Source organism: Scyliorhinus torazame, chromosome 27 (genome assembly GCF_047496885.1).
Source record: "Scyliorhinus torazame isolate Kashiwa2021f chromosome 27, sScyTor2.1, whole genome shotgun sequence".
Lineage (NCBI taxonomy): Eukaryota > Metazoa > Chordata > Chondrichthyes > Carcharhiniformes > Scyliorhinidae > Scyliorhinus > Scyliorhinus torazame.
Genome location: NC_092733.1, coordinates 9618107 through 9637953, shown reverse-complemented (window position 1 = coordinate 9637953; position 19847 = coordinate 9618107). Strand labels below are relative to the sequence as shown.

General features: G+C 49.6%; 1 non-coding gene across 1 annotated transcript; it reads right to left on the bottom strand.

The window, feature by feature from the left end:
- Window positions 1–19223: 19223 nt before the first annotated feature.
- On the bottom strand, window positions 19224–19423 carry LOC140403418 (U2 spliceosomal RNA). Its single transcript, XR_011938312.1, has one exon. It is a non-coding gene; the product is annotated as a U2 spliceosomal RNA (small nuclear RNA).
- Between the last annotated feature and the right edge of the window lie 424 nt (window positions 19424–19847).

Below are 19847 nucleotides of genomic sequence, written 5' to 3'. Positions count from 1 at the left end.
CCCTATGCCTCTTCCTCTGGCTGCCCTTTGACCATTGGCCAAAGGAGGCCTGGGAGAAGAGAACCTGCCCGTTCAGAGTCCAGTTGCAATGGCGCTGCAATGGACAAGGCTCCATGTTGACCACCCTCCTCTACTGTAGCAAAACCTGGACTGCCCGGCGATGCCAGTTAAGACGCTTGAGAGCCTACATCAGCGGAGCTTATGTCCAATCTTGGGGACCAAATTGGAGGACTACAGGCCCAATGCTGGCACAAAATGCTCGCATGCAAGTTCAGCAGGTCATTGGGAAGGCAATTGGAATGTTGGCCTTTACCTCAAAGGGGATGGAGTATAAAAATAGGGAAGTCTTACTAAAACTAAACAAGGCACTAGTTAGACCACACCTGGAATACCATGAACAGTTTTGGTCCCCTTATCCAAAAGATATACTGACATTGGAGGCAGTCCAGAGAAGGTTCACTAGGTTGATCCCAGTTATGGAGGGAGGTTCTTATGGGGAGAGGCCTGTACTCATTGGAGTTTAGAAGAATGAGAGGCGGCCTTATTGAGACATATCGGATTCTCAGGGGGTTTGACAGGGGCGATGCTGAGAGGATGTTTCTCCTTGTGGAAGAGTCTAGGACCTGTAGCCAGTTAAAATGGCTATCTCCCGATTTAGAATGGCCAACCCCGATTTAAAATGGCGAACGGAAAAGGCTGATGGGAAAATCAGCCAACAGGACTAAAACAAGCAGCTGCAGGTAAAACTGTGTATTCGCCTCTAGGAAGGCCAGACAAGATCGATACCTGCAGCCATCAGCACAACAAAACACCAGCCATCTGCATCCCCGGGAACAATGTGCAACAATTTAGACACAAAGCCAACCCAGACTTTTCGGCGCCAACAGGAGCCTACACAAAGGGAGGTGAACGATCACCCCAAAACCGCCCATCGATCAAGGAATCGCCCCAGCATTGGAGAATATCGAACCAAGTGATTGGGACAAAGTCCAATCACTTGGAACCAGGTACCCAAAAGGCGGGAAGCCCCTGGGGACTATAAGTATAGAGTCCAAGTTCAAATCGACCCTTCTCCTCTCTGCCACCCTTCTGCAACCCCTTCTCCTCTCTGCCACCCTCCTGCGACCCTTCTGCTGACCTTCTGCAACAGCTGCTCAAATCGTAAGTCTTACTTCAACGCTCGCTACGAGATAGGCGCTCCTAGCTATCGATCTGTACCAGCTTCAATCCCGCAGGCTCAGAACCCAAACGAAAGGCCATTCGTTTCCCTGACCTGGTGGACCATTTCCAAGTTAAATATTGGCCTGTTAGTTATAGGAAGTAGCTTAGACGTAGAATTTATGCATGAGTAGTGATTACTGTATATAATAAATGTGCGTTGATTTAACTCTTACTAAGCGGTGTGTTGGATTATTGATCATTACTCGGACTTGAACCACGTGCCGGTATCAGAAAGATACCTGGCGACGCAAGAGCAAAGGTGATAAAACAGAGCAATTAAACTAAGGCTAAAGTTAGCAGCAACAGACCAGAGGGCACAATCTCAGGGTCAGGGGTCACCCATTTCAGAGTGACATAAGGAGGAATTTGTTCTCTCAGAGGGGAGTGAACCTGTGGAATTCTTTCCCGCAGAGAGCTGTAGAGGACGGGTCGTTAAGCATGTTCAAGGCTGAGATAGATTTTTAATCAGCGAGGGAATCGAGGGTTAGGGGATAAGGTGGGAAAGTGGAGTTGAGGATTATCACATCAGATCAGTCATGATCTCATTGGATGGCGGAGCAGATTGGATGGGCCGAATGGTTCACTTCTGCTCTTATGACTTATGGTCTTCTGGTTATGAAGCTGTGTCTACCAGCTCCTCTTTGCTCCTACGGAATCAACTCTGATGATTCTATTAACACCTGGTAACCTTGGCAGTGCCATTTACCATTGGCAAGGTAGGAGGGCCTGAACGGGAAGAGGTGCCAGCAGGCCCCCTGAGGGTTTCGGTGGGAAGAATAAAGCCACATAGGAACAGGAGTAGACCATTCAGCCCCTCGAGCCTGTCCTGCCATTCAATGAGAACATGGCTGATCTGTGACCTAAGTCCATATACCTGCCTTTGGCATATGTCGCTTAATATCTTTGATTAACAAAAATCTATGTATCTCGGAGTTAAAATTAACAACTGTTCTAACTTCACCTACTGTTTGTGGGAGAGAGTTTCAAACCTCTACCACCCTTTGAGTGAAGAAGTTCTTCCGAACATCTCTCCTAAGTGGTCTCGCCCTAATGTTTAGACTACGTCCCCTAGTTTTAGAACCTCCACCCAATGGGAATAGTTTATCTTTGTCTACTCTGTCTTTTCCTGTTAATACATTGAAGACTTCGATCAGATCACCCTTTAACCCTCTAAATTTTTGCAAAAACAGGCCTAATTTGAGTAATCTCTCCTCGTAACTCAACTCCTGTAATCCAGGTATCATTTTTGTCAACCCACGTTGCACTCCCTCCAAGGCCAAAATATCCTTCCTAAGGTGTGGTGCCTAGAATTTATGTCCCCTTGTAATGGGGTGTTCCACCCGGGGAAAAAGTCTCAAAGGGCCGAATGGCCTCCTTCTGCACTGTAAATTCAATGATAATCTATGATTAATCTAGGACAAAGGTTCGGCACAACATCGTGGGCCGAAGGGCCTGTTCTGTGCTGTATTTTCTATGTTCTATGTTCAACCTGTTGGCACGTCAGCAGATGGGTCACCAAATTGGTCCAAAGGTATGTTTTAAGGAATATCATAGAGGCGGAGGGAGAACTGAGGTGGTAGAAGTTTGAGTGTTAAATCTACTAAATCCCTCTAGGTGGCAGTGCAGAGCCAACTCCCTGGTTCTGGGCCTTGGCGTTTCAGGATGGTGGCTGTGCATGACAACGGTAAACATTTCCCCCCCTCGCCCTCCTCGACATTTCTGCAGCCTTTGACACGGTCGAGCCCACCATCCTCCTCCGATGCCGCCCAGCGTCCCTCACATTGCTTCCTCAGCTGGAACCAGGGTAGCTGGCCTCAACTGAGACCGCTCCTGCGTGTTGTCCCAATTCCCGTCTGGCAACCGACTCAACTGGGCCGGTCGAAGCGGTTTTTCCGGAGAATCACAGACAATATCGCCTCCCGCACAATTACCTATTTGTGTCGCCCAAGGCTCTGCCCTTGGGCCTCCCCTCTTTCTCATCCCAACGAGGAGCAGGAGCTGGCCATTCGGCCCCTCCAGCCTGCTCCGCCATTCAAAAGGATCATGGCTGGTTTATCCTCAAATCTGCATTTTGCCGACCCCCCGATAACCTCCCCCAGCCCTTGTTCATCAAGATTCTATCCGGCTCGGCCTTAAAAATATTCACAGATTCTGATTCCACTGGCTTGTGAGGAAGAGAGTTCCCGAGCCCCCCTCTGAGAGAAAGAAATTCCCTTCATCTCCGTCTCATTTTGGGAGAATCCAGCCAGGGGTCTGCGTCCCCCACGCCGGCGTAAAAACGGTGGAGTTTTCCTCCAGAAATTCCTACAAATAAGTTCAACGAATTCTGAGCCCTGCAGGGGCTTTTGCTGCTGATACGGGCCCCACAACTTCCGGGTCAGAGGCCGTGCATGCGTACGGGAGGCGGCCTCCAGCAGCCGCTCCGTGCTCCCCGGCGGACCTGGACCGCGGAACCACACCGAAGAAAGAGACCCCCCCCCGATCGGCTGCGCACCCGAGCCTCAAGCCCCGCACATTAAAAACCCAGTTGCCCCCCCCCCCGGTCTCCGATCCGCCCGCCCCCGACCAGGGCGGCCGCGGACTGAGTCCGCAGCTGTCGCGCGAGCATCCTGACCGGCGACAGGTGGTTAGTTCCACGCCGTCGGGAACTCGGCCGGTCGGGAGCGGAGGATTGCTGAGCAGGCCTCTGGCAATGAGCGCCACGCGCGCTCCTCGGTAACGCCGATTTTCGGTGCCCGGAGGATCGCTGGACCGGCACCAAACCCGATTCCGCTGGCCGCGATTACGGAGAATCCAGCCCCCCTTATTTTTAAACAGTAACTCCCTTAGTTCTTGATTCTCCCACAAGAGGAAACATCCTCTCCACATCCACCCTGTCAACACCCCCTCAGGATCTTCACCTATCTGAGACCTTTCCGGTTAATGTAGGAGGGAGCCAAATCCTAGCCTCCCGTTCGCACAATATCTCTTCAGTAACGGGAGCTGTGCCCTCGGCCTTCTGACCCAGAGGGGAGAGTGTCGCCACCGATTCACGGCCAACGCGGTGGGACATGTTTAGGCTCACACTTGACGAACAAGTACCGGGTCCCTGCGCAGCGTTGTCTCTAAGGGAGCCTGACTGAAAAGGAACCCTCCTACCTGGAAAATGGCCACTGTGGCGCGATCGGTTAGCGCACTCGGCTGTTAACCGAAAGGTCGGTGGTTCGATCCCACCCCGGAGGTGAGGTGGTTTTATGGGCAGCACGGTAGCACAGTGGGCACTGTTGCTTCACAGCTCCAGGGTCCCAGGTTCGATTCCCGGCTTGGGTCACTGTCTGTGCGGAGTCTGCACGTTCTCCCTGTGTGTGCGTGGGTTTCCTCCGGCTGCTCCGGTTTCCTCCCACAGTCCAAAGATGTGCAGGTTAGGTGGATTGGCCATGATAAATTTCCCTTAGCATCCAAGAAGGTTAGGTGGAGTTACTGGGTTGCGGGGGTGGGGTGGAGGCGTGGGCTGAAGTAGGGATGCTCTTTCCAAGGGCCGGTGCAGACACGATGGGCCGAATGGCCTCCTTCTGCACGGTAAATTCTATGATTCTAAGGCCAGTGGGATCGGAAATATCAGGCCTTTATTCAATTTACACCCCACGCGAAGTTGCCGAGGGATCGACTGTGATCACTTAATGGATAATTCTGTGAGAGCCCTGAGCCCGTGAGTCAACGTCACAAAGGGCAGGTTAGATGCTAGAATTCTGTGCAGTCAAGTCTTGGTCATTGATTCAAGGCATAACGGTAAACCCAACACATCGGTCACGTTGCCAATCATTTGCACCTTGATGAAGAGGTTGAATGAAGAGGTTGGAGTCTTTTTAAAAATTATTTAGTGGAAGGTGGACGCCGCAGCCAAGGCCAGCATTTGCGGCACATCAGTTGTCCTTGGTTTGAGTGGTTTGCTGGGTATAAAAGCTCAGGGGCCAACGAGAATGGTCGTCCCAATTGGGACCTTGGAGCTGTAAGCCCGCGTTGCGGCCTTAACCTTTGTTCTCTCATTAAACTTCTTTTGGATCCACGGAAGTCAAGGTCGCAATCGGGACTACTGTTTTCATCAGTCCCAGTGCGGGCCGGCTATTCTGAGGCGATTTCTACCCCCAGCCCCACTGGTGGGGAAGCTCATATTCCACCAGTCCCTCATGGAGGTCAGTTGGTGCGTCAATTGGAGGGTTATGACAGGCGGCCATTTTAGAGGGAAGTCAAGAGACACCTGCAGGCCAGACCAGGTCAGGACGGCCAACTTCCCGAAATGGCATTGGGGAACCAGAATGGTTTTTGCGACAGTCGACGACTTTCGTGGTCACCATTACCGAGATTAGCTTTTACAAATTCCGGGTTTTAATTAACTGAGATTGAACTCCACCGGCTGCTCAGGTGGGATTTGAACCCGTGACCCCCCAGGGCTTTAACCCGGGCCTTTGAATGACGTTATAACCCGCGAGCAGCCTGCGGAGTGGGAACAATTAAGTGAGTCGATTGCCAAGTTAATTTGTGCTGATTTTTTTCACCACCGGGACGCGGACCATGTAAGGTCCAATGACCGGGCGGAAATTTCCGGTTGTCCGGTGAGCGCGGCCGGAGAATCCCGGCCTTAAAATTATTTTAGCACTGGGGAGCTGAACTCGGACATGGGCCACAATTTTGAAAGTGTGCCGCAAACTCTAAATGAGCGTGTGGGTCCCCACCCCACCCCACCCCATCCCACCCATGGGCAATGTCAGCCCCACACACATGGGCACTACCCAAACCCCCCAAGTGAAGGGCTGTCTGGGGGCCTCCCTCTTCTTGCACCCCCACACTCCCTTACGCCCCCCCCCCCCCTGCAGGACCCCCATCCGTCAACCCCTCCAAAATCCCAGAGGCCCCTACTTACCTCGCCGTTTGGTCACGCACCTTCTGGGCGGGATTCTGATTCCGATATCCCCAAGTCCCGGCGTGAAGCCTGCAGAGGGCCTCTCCCAGGATCTACCAACCACGCTGCTCTCTCGCTCGAGCTCAACACAGCCGGTAGATCGCCCCCAGAGTCGATAGACTGACAATATGGGAAAACTGTTGCACTCTTTGATCCGACTCAATACCAAGTCCCACCCACTACATTCCCGAGTTAATTGATGGGTCCAGTGCTAAAAAACTTCCTCCCGATTGGCTCCTCCATTTATTGATGCTCACTTGAGTGCGTATCAGTGATGTCACAGGACAGGAAATTCCCATTTATAAATGACTGATGGTAACAAACAACACTGCGGGTGTGCTAATGCTTGGCGAGCTCCTGGAAAATAAATACTCATCCAGCCAAGGGTCAGGAGTTTTCGATTTGTTCGGCACTTTGCAAAAGGGCGATGAGCAAATTGGAGACCCGGGTGTTTGACCTTAAGGTCAGAAACAATCAGTGTGTACATTGGTAACGTGGTGAGGTGGAATGTCTCGATAAGGAAATGCCCACTGACAACAGATCAGAGGTGCTGTGTTATCCCAGAACAACATAACTTGCTGGACCTGTTATTCTAGAAGAATGAGATGAAATGGGCTGAAGGGCCTTGGTATTCCAAACGTGTCCTGTTTCAGATGGAATGCGTAGCACAGCATTTGGGCCAACCAGTCTATGCTGGTCCTTATGCCCCACCCAAGCCCCTTCCACTTCCTTATCCCACCTTTTCATCACATCTTTCAGTAAGTACCTTTCTCCCTCCTAGACTAGTTTACTCTTAAATGCATCTGTGCTGTTCACCTCAACCACCCAACGTGGTAGGTAGCAAGCAGTGAGTGTGTAGCTGATGTGGTTATGTTCCCGGACAAGTCGGTGGCGGCAGACACGAGTCAAACTGTGGGATTCTCCGTAGCCCGGCCCTGGAATCGTGATCGGCGATCGGGCGGAGATTGGGCTCCGACGTCGAACCCGGGGCCAGCGCCGGTTTGACGCTGGTCAGCTATGCTCGGCCCCCCTCCCAGAATGGCATCGTCGTGCCGCGCTGCGCGCGCAGTCGCAATGCTGTTGCCGTCTCATTGGCCAGCCCGCCCGCGATGCTCCGCCCCCGATGGGGCTGAGCTCCCGACTGCGCGGGGCACGTGTGGTTTAACTGTCTGAAAACCGGTGAACTCCATTGCTCCTGTTCTTCCAGGGAACATTCTCCTACGCAGTGCACGCTTACTTCTTCTTCCAGCACCTGGATGTTCTGTGCTGGTTAAATTGAGGGATTAACTTGGCGAAAGAACCTCGTGCAATTTGAAACCTTCTATTTTGAGAATCGAAGACTCCCAGATCAGTGGGTAGGGTTTGGGTAGATGCAGAAGGTAGTCTGGCTAGATGGGGTATCTGTTCTTGGAAAGGGCAGATCGATGTGTTTCTAATCCCAAGTAACGTTGGGATGAGCAGGCTGGAGGTGGGACAGTTACCCCACCCCGCCAAACAAAAACACCCGGATCACTTTACTAATGAGGCCACTGACCCATTTAACATTTGTTTAATTATAAACTCTGTTTCTTACTTTCTTTTGTTTCTCCTGACTGATTCTGCCAGGGATTACACGAGCACCTGGTCTGTAATCTTATTCGTGACACCGAGACGGGATATCACGATAACGGCTAGGTACTGTTGCTAACTTTTGGTTGGTTCAATTGGCTCTGTTTTATAACCTTTGCTCTCGAGTCGCCAGGTATCTTTATGATATCGCCACGAGGTTCAAGTTCAAGTAATGATCAATAACTCAACACACCAATTAGTAAGATTCAAATCAAAGCACATTTATTATACACAGTAATCGCTACTCATGCACAAATTCTACGTCTAAGCTACTTCTACAACTAACAGGCCTATACTTAACTTCGGACTGGCCCACCAGGTCAGGGGATCAAATGGCCTTTCGTTCGGATTCTGAGTCTGCGGGATTCGAAGCCGGTATGGACAGGTAGCTAGGAGCGCCTGTCTCGTAGCGAGCGTTGACTTGAGACTTACTTCAGGGATGCGGCAGCTTGGACCGGTCACTCTCCGGGGTTGCTTCGCGTTGCTGAGTGACCCGGTCAAGAAGAACGATTTGAACTTGGGGGCTTTACTTTATAGTCCCCAGGGGCTTCCCGCCTTTCGGGGCGGACCCTGTACCTGGTTCTAGGTGATTGGACTTTGTTTCAATCGCTTGGTTCGATTTCTCCAATACTGGAGCGGTTCCCTGATCGATGGGTGGTCTTGAGGTGTCCGTTAACCTCTTTTGTGTTGGCTCCTGCTGGCGCCGAGGAGTCTGGCTTGGCTTTGTTTATCCCAAATGTTTCGATTGTTCCCGGGGATCGCTCATCAGTATGTAGATGGCTGCTACATTATTATGCTGATGGTCGCTGGTATCGATGCTGTCTGGGCTTTTGCAGAGTTAAATACACAGCAAACCTGCACCTGCTGGTTTCTGCCTGTGTTGGCTGAATTTCCCTTCAGCCTTTGCTGTTCTCCATTTTAAATCAGGAGGTGGCCCACTCAGGTGGCTGCAGTACGTTCCCAGGGAGGAGCTATCTGCTGAGGTGACTTCTTTCCGAACCATTAATGGTCGGTTAATTAGGGGCCGTTGTTGTCATGGATAACGTGGACATTGCTTCATCCTCTGAAGCACATTCCATCAACCTGTCCTCCCAAGAGGTGTGGCTCTAGGAGATGGAACTTCCGATAGATCGGAGACGTTGGAACTGTTTCCTTGGAGAAGAGAAGATTGAGAGGAGATTTGGTCGAGACGTTCAAAACCCTGAGGGATCTGGAGATATTAGATCGGGAGAAGCTGTTACCATTGGTGGAAGGATCAAGAACAAAAGGGCACAGATTTAAGGTGATTGGCAAAAGAAGGAGGGGGTGGCATAGTGGTATTGTTACTGAATTAATAATCCAGAGACCCAGGGTAATGCTCTGGGGTCCTGGGTTCAAATCCCGCCAGGGCAGACGGTGAAATTTCAATTCAATTAAAATCTGGAATTAAAAGTCTAACGATGACCAGGAAACCATTGCCGATTGTCGTTAAAAACCCATCTGGTTCACTAATGTCCTTTAGAGAAAGAAATCTGCCGTCCTTACCCGGTCTGGCCGACATGTGACTCCAGACCCACAGCAATGAGGTTGACTCTTAAATGCCCTCAGGGATGGGCCACAAGTTCTGGCCCAGCGACACCCACATCCCATAAACAATTTCAAAAAAAAGAAGTAATGGAACACGTTTTAACGCAGTGAGTGGTGAGGACCTGGATTGCGCTGTCTGAGAATGCGGAGGAGGCCTGTTCAGTCGAGAGGGAATTGTATCATTCGCTGAAGAGGAAGGCTGGGCTGGGTTGCGGGGAGAAAGTGGGGGGAGTGGTGCTAGGCGAATTGCTCCTCCGGAGAGCTAGGGCACACACAATGGGCTGAATGGCCTCACTCTGCACTGTGAGCAATCAGTGATTCTGGGACAGAATCTGGATTGAGTCTTTCCTCTTCTCCCGTCGCCAACCTGTCCTCCTTTCAATTGAGAATACGCGTAAATTGGCAAATAGTTACAGGTTGGTACAGATTTCCCACTATATTTGCGCAGGTTCACAGTTAACCACCATGACCCCCGAGGGCATCTCCATTTGTAACACGTTAATAACACTGTTGCTGCCCTCTGCTGGCTTCAAATAACCACACAGACAACATTGAAAACTCACTGCCGCTTCAATTAATACAGATTTATTATTTAACTCAGACTTTAGCTATGTGTTTATTTAAACAGCTACATAAGTTTTAAGGCTCACGACTTGAACATGACTATACTACCCGGATAGAGATAACTTGGCCAGGCCCGTTCTGGAGGGTGCATGTCTGTGAGCTTCCAAACTCGGGTCTGGTCTTGCGAAAGTTGATCCCCGGGCTTATGGCCATTGAGTCTCGGAAGTCCCTGCTATTTTATAAGGTTTAAGTTAAACAACCCTTTCGTTTCTGGGCATCGTTCGACCTTGAGAGCGCATTGCTGTCGGTGTTCCAAAACCAAGTGTTGTCAGTGAAACGTCCAGTTGTTCTGTCTGTCCCACGATGTTCTTTCTGCAGGGAGGCCGTTTTTGACACAGACAAACTTGTTGGCCTCTATTTTCATCATGCCCCAGGGTCATAATGGTTAACTGTACAGCTGGCTGGTCCCATTCCAATGTAGGCGCTGGAGTCCCATCAGTGTAATTATGGTTGGCGCCTTAATAAGTATGCTTGAATTGCCAAGTCCAGCAAGAAGCCGCACAGATTGGAACAGGGAGAGAGATTAAACTGCGAATTTTAAAAGTTGACACCCCTGGATATATGTAAACAGCCAATGGCATTCAGCAGGAATGATGACAAACAAACTTTGCCATCGAACCATATAAGGGGGGCCAGGGAGGCAGGGTTTAAGGAGCGTCTGAAAGAAGGAGTGTTCTGGAGGAGGTTACAAATACAGGGAGGGTTGTAGAGGTTGGAGGGGGTGACAGAAATTCTGCAGGGACCTGGTAAAGCAATAGGAATTGGGGTTTTCCAAGATGCCAGAATTGGAGCGTTGCGGAGATCTTGGAGGATTCGAACCATCGAACATAGAATCCCTACAGTGCAGAAGGAGACCATTTGGCCCGTTGAATCATCACCAACCCTCTGAAAGAGCACCCTCCCCAGGCCCACACCCCCGCCCGATCCCCATAACCCCACCAAACCTGCACGTCTTTGGACTGTGGGAGGAAACCGGAGCTCCCGGGGAAACCCACGCAGACACGGGGAGAAAGTGAACACTCCACACAGGTAGCCGCCCAAGGTCGGAATCGAACCGGGGTCCCTTGGGCTGTGAGGCAGCAGTGCTAACCATTGTGCCAGTGTACCGCCCATAGGACTGGAGGAGGTTACAGAGGTGGGGAGGGTTGCACAGGCAGCAGGAGGTTACAGAGATATGGAGGGTTGTAGGAGCTGGGGGAGATTACAGGGCTAGGGAGGATTATAGGGACTGGGTAACGTTACAGAGATAGGGACAGTGGTAGGGGCTCTAGGAGGTCACAGAGATAGAGAGGGTTTTAGGAGCTACAGGGGTTACAGGGATAAGGAGGGTTGTAGGGGCTGGAGGAGGTTACAGAGATAGGGAGTGTTTTAGGGAAGGGGGAGGCTACAGAGATAGGGACAGTTGCAGGAACTGGGGGTGGTTACAAGGATAGAGGTGGTTGCCAGAGCTAGGGGAGGTTACAGAGATAGGAATGGGGATAAAGGCTGGTGGCGGTTACAGAGATAGGGAGGGGTGTAGCGGCTGGAGCAAGTTACAGAGAAAGGGAGAGTTGTAGGGGCTGGAGGAGGTTACAGAGACAGGGAGGGTTGTAGGACTGGAGGAGGTTACAAAGATAGGGAGAGTTGTAGAGGATTGAGGAGGTTACAGAGATAGGGAGGGTTGTAGGACTGGAGGAGGTTTCAGAGATAGGGAGGGTTGTAGGACTGGAGGAGGTTACAGAGATAGGGAGGGTTGTAGGACTGGAGGAGGTTACAGAGACAGGGAGGGTTGTAGGACTGGAGGAGGTTACAAAGATAGGGAGAGTTGTAGAGGATTGAGGAGGTTGCAGAGATAGGGAGAGTTGTAGGACTGGAGGAGGTTACAGAGATAGGGAGGGTTGAAGGACTGGAGGAGGTTACAGAGACAGGGAGGGTTGTAGGACTGGAGGAGGTTACAGAGATAGGGAGGGGTGTAGAGGGGCTGGAGGAGGTTACAGAGACGGAGGGCTGGAGGACTGGAGGAGGTTACAGAGATAGGGAGGGCTGTAGAACTAGAGGAGGTTACAGAGATAGGGAGTGTTGTAGGACTGGAGGAGGTTACAGAGATAGGGAGAGTTGTAGGACTGGAGGAGGTTACAGAGATAGGGAGGGTTGTAGGACTGGAGGAGGTAACAGAGATAGGGAGGGTTGTAGGACTGGAGGAGGTTACAGAGATAGGGAGGGTTGTAGGACTGGAGGAGGTTACAGAGATAGGGAGGGTTGTAGGACTGGAGGAGGTTACAGAGATAGGGAGGGTTGTAGGACTGGAGGAGGTTACAGAGATAGGGAGGGTTGTAGGACTGGAGGAGGTTACAGAGATAGGGAGGGTTGTAGGACTGGAGGAGGTTACAGAGATAGGGAGGGTTGTAGGACTGGAGGAGGTTACAGAGATAGGGAGGGTTGTAGGACTGGAGGAGGTTACAGAGATAGGGAGGGGTGTAGGACTGGAGGAGGTTACAGAAATAGCTTATTTTTCCTTATATATTTTCTTCCTTCCTACAGCCGAACTGTAGACTGGACGCTAGAATTATTGAAGAGGCTGTGAGGAGAGGTATGGACAGACTGTTCAATTGGCAAAACCATGAGGAATTTAGTCAATTCTCTTTGCAGGGGGTTTCCAATGCTGAGGGAAATTACAGCAGAATTTATTATTTTGTGACGAATATGTCTTTAAACTTTGGGAAGACTTTGCACAGTTTGTCCACACTGCAGCATTTACGTTTTTCGAGCAATTGGGTTTACGACGCTGTTGATGGAGGTAACACAGTCACGGCAACGTTCCTTCAAACCTCACTTCACACATGAGCACAGAATCTATGCTGGCAGTCTGCTGCAGTGCTGAGGGAGTGCTCCACAGTTGCTGTGTGGTAATGAGGTACCAGCCCCTGGCTCCATCCATCGATTCCTGCACAACATGCTATGGCAGTATTCAAAAGTGAGCTGGGAGATCTCCTTGTCCCTTGCTCACAGTTCCCCCCCTCAGTACCACTGAAAACAGATCCCCTGTCCATTTGTCTTGTTACCAATGTTGGGATCTTGCTGTGCACAAGTGGGATGCCCTTTTGGCCCAGGAAACAACAGCGACCACACAATTCAAAAGTAATGATTTCGCTGTGGATTCTCCTCGGGGTGCTATATCGTGTTCATCCTTTCAAAATGGTGACCTATTGATTTTGGCCGCTCATCATTATCTTTGATGGGCTGATTGGCCTTTCACTGCGCTTTAATGACTCCAGACCTTATCAATCAATCAACTTTCAAGATCTTCTCTGAAGACTGTAACTTGCTAAGATAGATACCTTTCTAAAGAATAAAGGGATTCGGGGATATGGTGTACGGGCCGGAGAGTGGAGCTGAGTCCACAAAGATCAGCCATGATCTCATTGAATAGCGGAGCAGGCTCGAGGGGCCAGATGGCCCACTCCTGTTCCTAGTTCTTATGTTCTTATGCAAATTATTCTCAGTCACCGTGACCGTGATAGGTCTTCACGAAATGATAGACATCCAGAAAGCTCCTCTTGCATCATTTAGGGTGGATGCCCCACCCACAGAGGTCGCCTGTACCAACAGCTTTCTGCACTCCTTGGCGGGTACCTATTCGGGGAGCTCTTCCTGTGTCAATGATGGGGATTCAACCGAAGAATTCCTCCTCTACCATCAATGAATGGTGGGCCTCCCCGTGGGCACCTAACGCAGATAGTTACCTGTCGTGTTCATCCCGTGCATTAACCAATGTGTACCTGCCCTGCCCCATTGCCTGAAGGACAACATCTGGCTCTGGACCACCTGATGTCTTATTGGAAGGAGCTGGAGATATTAGTCCGTGACCACAAGGTTCGATCAAAGGGAGTTTCAGACTTGGGCCAGGAGGTGGTGGAGGCCTTTTGCCAGTACGCACAGGTATCTACTTTCCCCATCTCCCCTCCTTCTCCTGAAGTCTTGTAAAATGGATGAATTGGTTGCGCAGATAGATGTAAAGGGGTGGATATAGTTGGGATTACGGAGACATGGCTCCAAGGTGACCAAGTTTGGGAACTAAACATTGAGGGATATTCATTTTTTAGGATGGACAGACAGAAAAGAAAAGATGGTGGAGTTGCATTGTTGATTCAAGATATTGAGGAAAGATATTAGCACAGATTTTTAAAAAAAATTTATAGTGCCCAATTATTTTTTTCCAATTAAGGGGCAATTTAGCTTGGCCAATCCACCTAACCTGCACATCTTATGGTTGTGGGGGCGAAACCCACGCAAACACAGGGGGGAATGTGCAAACTCCACGTGGACAGTGACCCAGAGCCGGGATCGAACCTGGGACCTCGGTGCCATGAGGCAGCAGTGCTAACCTCTGCGCCACTGTGCTGCCCTAATATTAGCACAGATGATGATGTGGAATCTGTACGGGTCACGTTAAGAAACACCAAGGCGCAGAAAACATTCATAGGGGTGGTATACAGACCAGCAAACTGCAGTGGTAATGTTGGGAAAAACATTGGACAGGAAACCAGAGGTGGATGTGGTAAAGGAACATCTGTGATTATGGGTGAGTTTAATCTGAATGAGTGAGTCAAATTAGTCACAGTGCAATAAAGGAAGAATTTCTGGAGTATATACGGGATTGTGTTTTGGACCAATGCATTGAGGAACCAATAAGGGAACGGGCCATCTTGGACTGAGTATTGTGCAATGAGAAATGATTTGTTGGCAATCTAGTTGTATGAGAATGCTTGGGGATGAGTGACCATAATATGGTAGAATTCTTTATCAAGGTGGATAGGTAGGTAGGTGATTCTGAGACCAGGGTCCTGAACCTCAATAAAGGTTGTAGATTGGTTCCAGATTGTGGAAACTAGCGCTAAATGTTGTCCGCCGAGGTTTAATGTGAGAGTATTCCAAAACGCAGAAGGGTAACTTAGTGGTGTACATTTTCAATTTGGTAAACTGTGAGGAAAATATGTGAACCAGGGAGGAATAATCCAGTCATTGTGGGAACAATTAATAAAGAGTATTTATTAACTTAAAAGGGAAAAAACACAATACAAGAAGGATTGTAATACATTACAACACATAAGCACACTGATGTCTGTACACACATCGTATTATAGCAAAATACCCCTTGGTCCCCAACTACCTACGTTCCCCTTTGTTCCCAAACAATATCCAATATTATATAACTCTCTGAGCTAAATCCAGCAAATAATTACCGCATGCAGGTTATGTGGCCATGCTTGAGAACACATCTTCCGTTTCAGTGAAGAAGAAGTCTGCTCGATTCGAGCTATGATCTGAATCACCTGCCTGTTTAGCAACAACCTATTTTTGAGAGACTGTTCCTGCAGCTGGGTGTGACTGATGGTAGCCGTGTCCGTGTTTGTCTCCGTCTCCCTGCTTCCCCAGTCATTGTGATGTGGAAATACCATTTTCCCTTTGATGTTACCCACCATTTTTGCATATACCTGTCAAGTTCCTAATCTCTCCAGTTTGAAGTTGCCTTTTCTATACCCCCATCGTTTTCCTCCAGTCGCCCAGCTGAACACTTGACTTTCCCACCAATATTCTAATTCACAACTTCAGACATCTCCCTGTTTCATTTTTTTAAATCTTAATTTTCCCACAATATTTAACACAAGAGCAGTCACCACAAAAAAGGAGATGAGATGCAAAGAGGCAAACTTGGCCCGTGACCCGTCAGGCAAGCATTTGTCTGTGGAATATTCTCTTGCGATCTGTCAGACGCCAGAGCTGTAATTGGGGTTAATTTCTGTAAACCAGCCCAGAGAATGGCACTAAATTATCTCCCTCACATCCCCCCCAAATAAAGCAACCTGAGACTTTAATGGGCCAAGAATGGTTTTGCTTTTAATCTTTTAGAAGCAGCTGTGGTTTAATGATGAGTTCAGAGTTCTTTCCAAGCGCAGTGAATGAGAGATAGGCATAGATAACATCGACTGTTACCTCCTGCTTGTTCCTTATCTTATCAAAGTGGAGAGACAACATTTTCAGATAATCAAAGCTCTCGTATAACTCTTCACACAGCGCCAGTCAGTTTCCCTCTCTCTGCCCCTTCGGCTGGGTGAAGGCTTCATCCCAAGGTGGGATATATCCTGGGTCCCATTGCCTGGAGCCCAGAGCTTAACTTGCGGAATCTGCCCGCTATGTTTTTTTTTGCTGATGGTGAAGGTTTTTCTTTAATCGCGCGGCACTGTGATTTGGACAGACGCCACCATTTCCTCGTTGCTCCCGGGCCAGATCCCCACACACAAACATCCCCGCGGCATCACCCATTGCCCCCCAAGGTCCCTGCAGCAGCCCGAGGAGAGGTCAGGTCCACCGGTCACGGTTACCAACCCTCCAGGAGTCTCCAGGCATTGGAGATCAATCTCCCAGGAAACTGCGGAGGAAAACAAATTTGAGAACAAAATGGCATTTGTTTCTCTCAGCATCGGCGATTGGCTGTGGGGGAGGGGGGGGGGGGCGATTTGATCAGGAGGGGCATTTGAACTCGAGAGGTCTTGGAATGGAATCCCCAGGAATATACATGTCCAGAGTTGGCAACTGCACTAGCAGCACCCTCCAGGGTTGGGGAATGTGTGGGGTTTGTGAGATGTGGTCTTGTGTTCTGGCTCCCTGATCACACTTTAAGCTTGGAAAGATGGGAGCTCTTTGTCTTCAATATTTGTCACCCTGCCTCGAATAAAACAAGGACTAGTTTGGGGTTCCATTACACATCACATGACTCTCCAGTGCAGCCCCCGGAACACTTGCATACACCAATTAGTTCCCACCTAAACAGTTCCTAGCTCTTTAGTTACTACAATATATAGCACCTTGTACAGTTTGTATTGTGTGTATGTGTGTTGGTGAGTATGTGTTTGCGTATATGTGTGTGTGTGTGGATGGGTGGGTGTCTGCACGTGTGTATGTTTGTGGCTGGATGGGTGTGTATTTATATTTGGACGTGTGGCTGTGTGTGCATATGGGTGTGTGTGCATGTGTGTGTGTATATGTGTGTGTGCATATGTGTGTGTGTATATGTGGGTGTGTATATGTATATGTGCATATGAGGATATGTGAGTGGGCGTGTGGGTGGATATGTGTATATGTGGATGTGTGGGTGGGTTTGTGGCCATATACACGGGTGTGTGTATATGTATATGTGTGGACGGGTGTGTGTCTGTGAGAGCGAAAGATGGAACTGATGAGATCATTCCAAGAGCCAGTCCAGGGACAACGGGCCGAATGGCCTCCTCCTGCAAGACAGCCCACCCAGAAAGGCCAGCCCCCGTGCGTGAGTGCTGGCAGGCTATTTGGCCATGGGTGGCCTCACAGCATAGCCTGACCCTGCCCTCTGCAGTTTGCGCCACATGCAGACATACCGGCGGATGGGAGGGGGAGGGAGGGGTGTGTAGTGGGGGGGGGGGCTGGTGTTGGGAAGGGGGGGGATGGGCCGGGGAGGGGTGCAAGATTCCTGGTTGACCTCTGGATTGCGGGATACTGAGGGAAATTTAACCCCCCCCCCCCCCCCCCGGGCCAGGCCCTCTCGCCCCTCAGACTGACACTAATTCAGCATAGGCCAGTGATGAAACCTGGGTATTATTTTTTTAAAATGGCTAAGTCGTGAATTTCGGTTCAGCGCATCGTTGATTTGAGTCGATATCGTCTTCAGCTACTGGGCCGAGTTGGAGGAGGTTGGGGCGGGGGGGGGGGGGGTTTATTGGGCTTAGATAAAGTTAAGTCGAGTGCGGCCAAATTGCAGGCTGGTTCCCGTCACACAGGAAGGAAATACGAAACTCAGGCATCGAGTAGACATCCTCGTCAAAATGAAATGCGTGTCAGCTGGAAGGCCGATGGATTCAATGCACCTTCTCCTCCAGTCAGTTTGTTCCGTAGATTAGCGAAGGTGGGCCTTCATTCACTTCAGTATGATCTGTAAGTATTTCTTCAGTGGCATCAGTTGGCAGATTAACTTGCAATCCTCTTTACCCGACATGTTAACTAATTTGTCATTACCAGGTAAGGAATCGCATTGCTCCAAATCGCTGAGTAAATGGAATTCCAAGACCCTGGGGACACAATCAGTACACCCTGTATAAATGCACAGCTCAGCAATACTAGCACCGTTCCTTCATCACGCCAGTGTCATGTGAGAGTACCTTACAGTAATGGGTGTTTAAGAAATGTACCTTTAAGAAATGGGTGTTTATCAATGATGTCAGAGTGTGGGTGGAGCTGGGCTGTCTCTCAGCTTTTTACTTTTGTTTTAGGCTGTTTTCTGCAGGGTGTGTTTTAGCTTTGTTTTCAGTGTTGGAGCTGAAGCCAGACAGAGCAGGTGTACTGTTGATCTCTCTGCCATGAAAAGACTATCTCTTGATCATTTGGTGAATTCAGAATTGATGTTCTCAGTAGTGAATGTAAACCTGATGTGTTTCTGTTAAAAGTTGTTTCTTTTGTCTTCTGGATGTTGTTTGGAAAGTTATTAAGGATTACTTAGTGTTGCAGTCTTTGGGGGTTGTATTTGAATTGATGGTTGCTAAGATGTTCACCGTATGTTGTGGTATGTTTTAAAAAGGTTAACTTGAGTTCATAGAACAAACATTGCTTTGCTTTAAAAAATACTTTTCCATTTCTGCTGTCCCACACCTGGGGCCGTGTGCTCCCCATACCACAATCTAGTAAAAGTTGTTGGTCAGGTGAACTCCATGATACACTTTGGGATTCTCTAAACCCTGGCCCATAGCACCGGGCAGTCCTGACCATTACTTTTCACTCTCATTTGTTCCCTATGGGATCTTGCTGTGTACAAATCACCATGAATTGTGCAAAATGTACAGTGCAAATAAATGAAAAGCTCCAATGGAGGCATTTTAGATAAAAATATACAGCAGAGAAAGAGGCCACTCGGCCCAACTAGTATGTTACAAATGTTTATGCTCCACGGCAGTCTCTCCAATTCCATCTCCCCCCATAAAACTGTCAAAAAAATCTTTCTATCTCCCTTTTTTTCTCATGTATGCACTTAGAATTCTTTCAAGAACAACGCAGCTAGTTCCACGTTCTACCCCATCTCTGAGCAAAGACATTTCCCTATTGGATATATTAGTAGCCACCTTGTATCCATGTTTGGATTCTCCGACAAGTGGAAACATATACTTGTCCTGTCCAACCCTTTCATAATCTGAAAGAATTTACCCAACCCCCCCCCCCCCCCCCCCCCCCCCCACCTCACAGGCCTTCACTTTTTTTAAATTACTTTTTCTGAGTTACCAAGCCAGGGCTCAGAGTGTGGACAGGGACGAACCCCTAATCCAGCTCCTCTCCTGCTCCAAAAACCAATTCAAATTCAAAGTGAATCCAATTCATGGTCCCCACAAGGGAGACATACCAGATCTGAGCCAAAAGGCACAGCAGATACTACACTTGATCTTAGCCAAAAGGCCGAGAAGCGATCACAGGTCTTCTCTTGACTGAAGAAATAAACCCAAATTGGCTGCTGCCCTTGCTGAAATAGTGCCCCCCTGGGTCACCCCCTGGACACCCCAGTCTCCCCCTACCCTCACCGAAGCCCCCCCTGCCAGCAGCACGGCTCCCGCCCGACTGTGACCGCACTGGGCACAGTCGCCACGCCGTGTTTACAAAAACTCAGACCACACGCGACCCACACATCGGGGGAGGGCCTCAAAGCGATGTGCTGACGACGGCACAACGGCATTGGCGTGCGCCTCGATGTTGCCGATTTGGAGGCGGCGGAGCATCCGAAAAACAGCGCCGGTCCCGATTCGGTCACAAACGGGGATTCTCCGCCCGATCGCCGAATACGTTTTTGCCGTCGGGCAACAGAGAACCCCGCCCCACTTTTCAAATGTGAATCTGT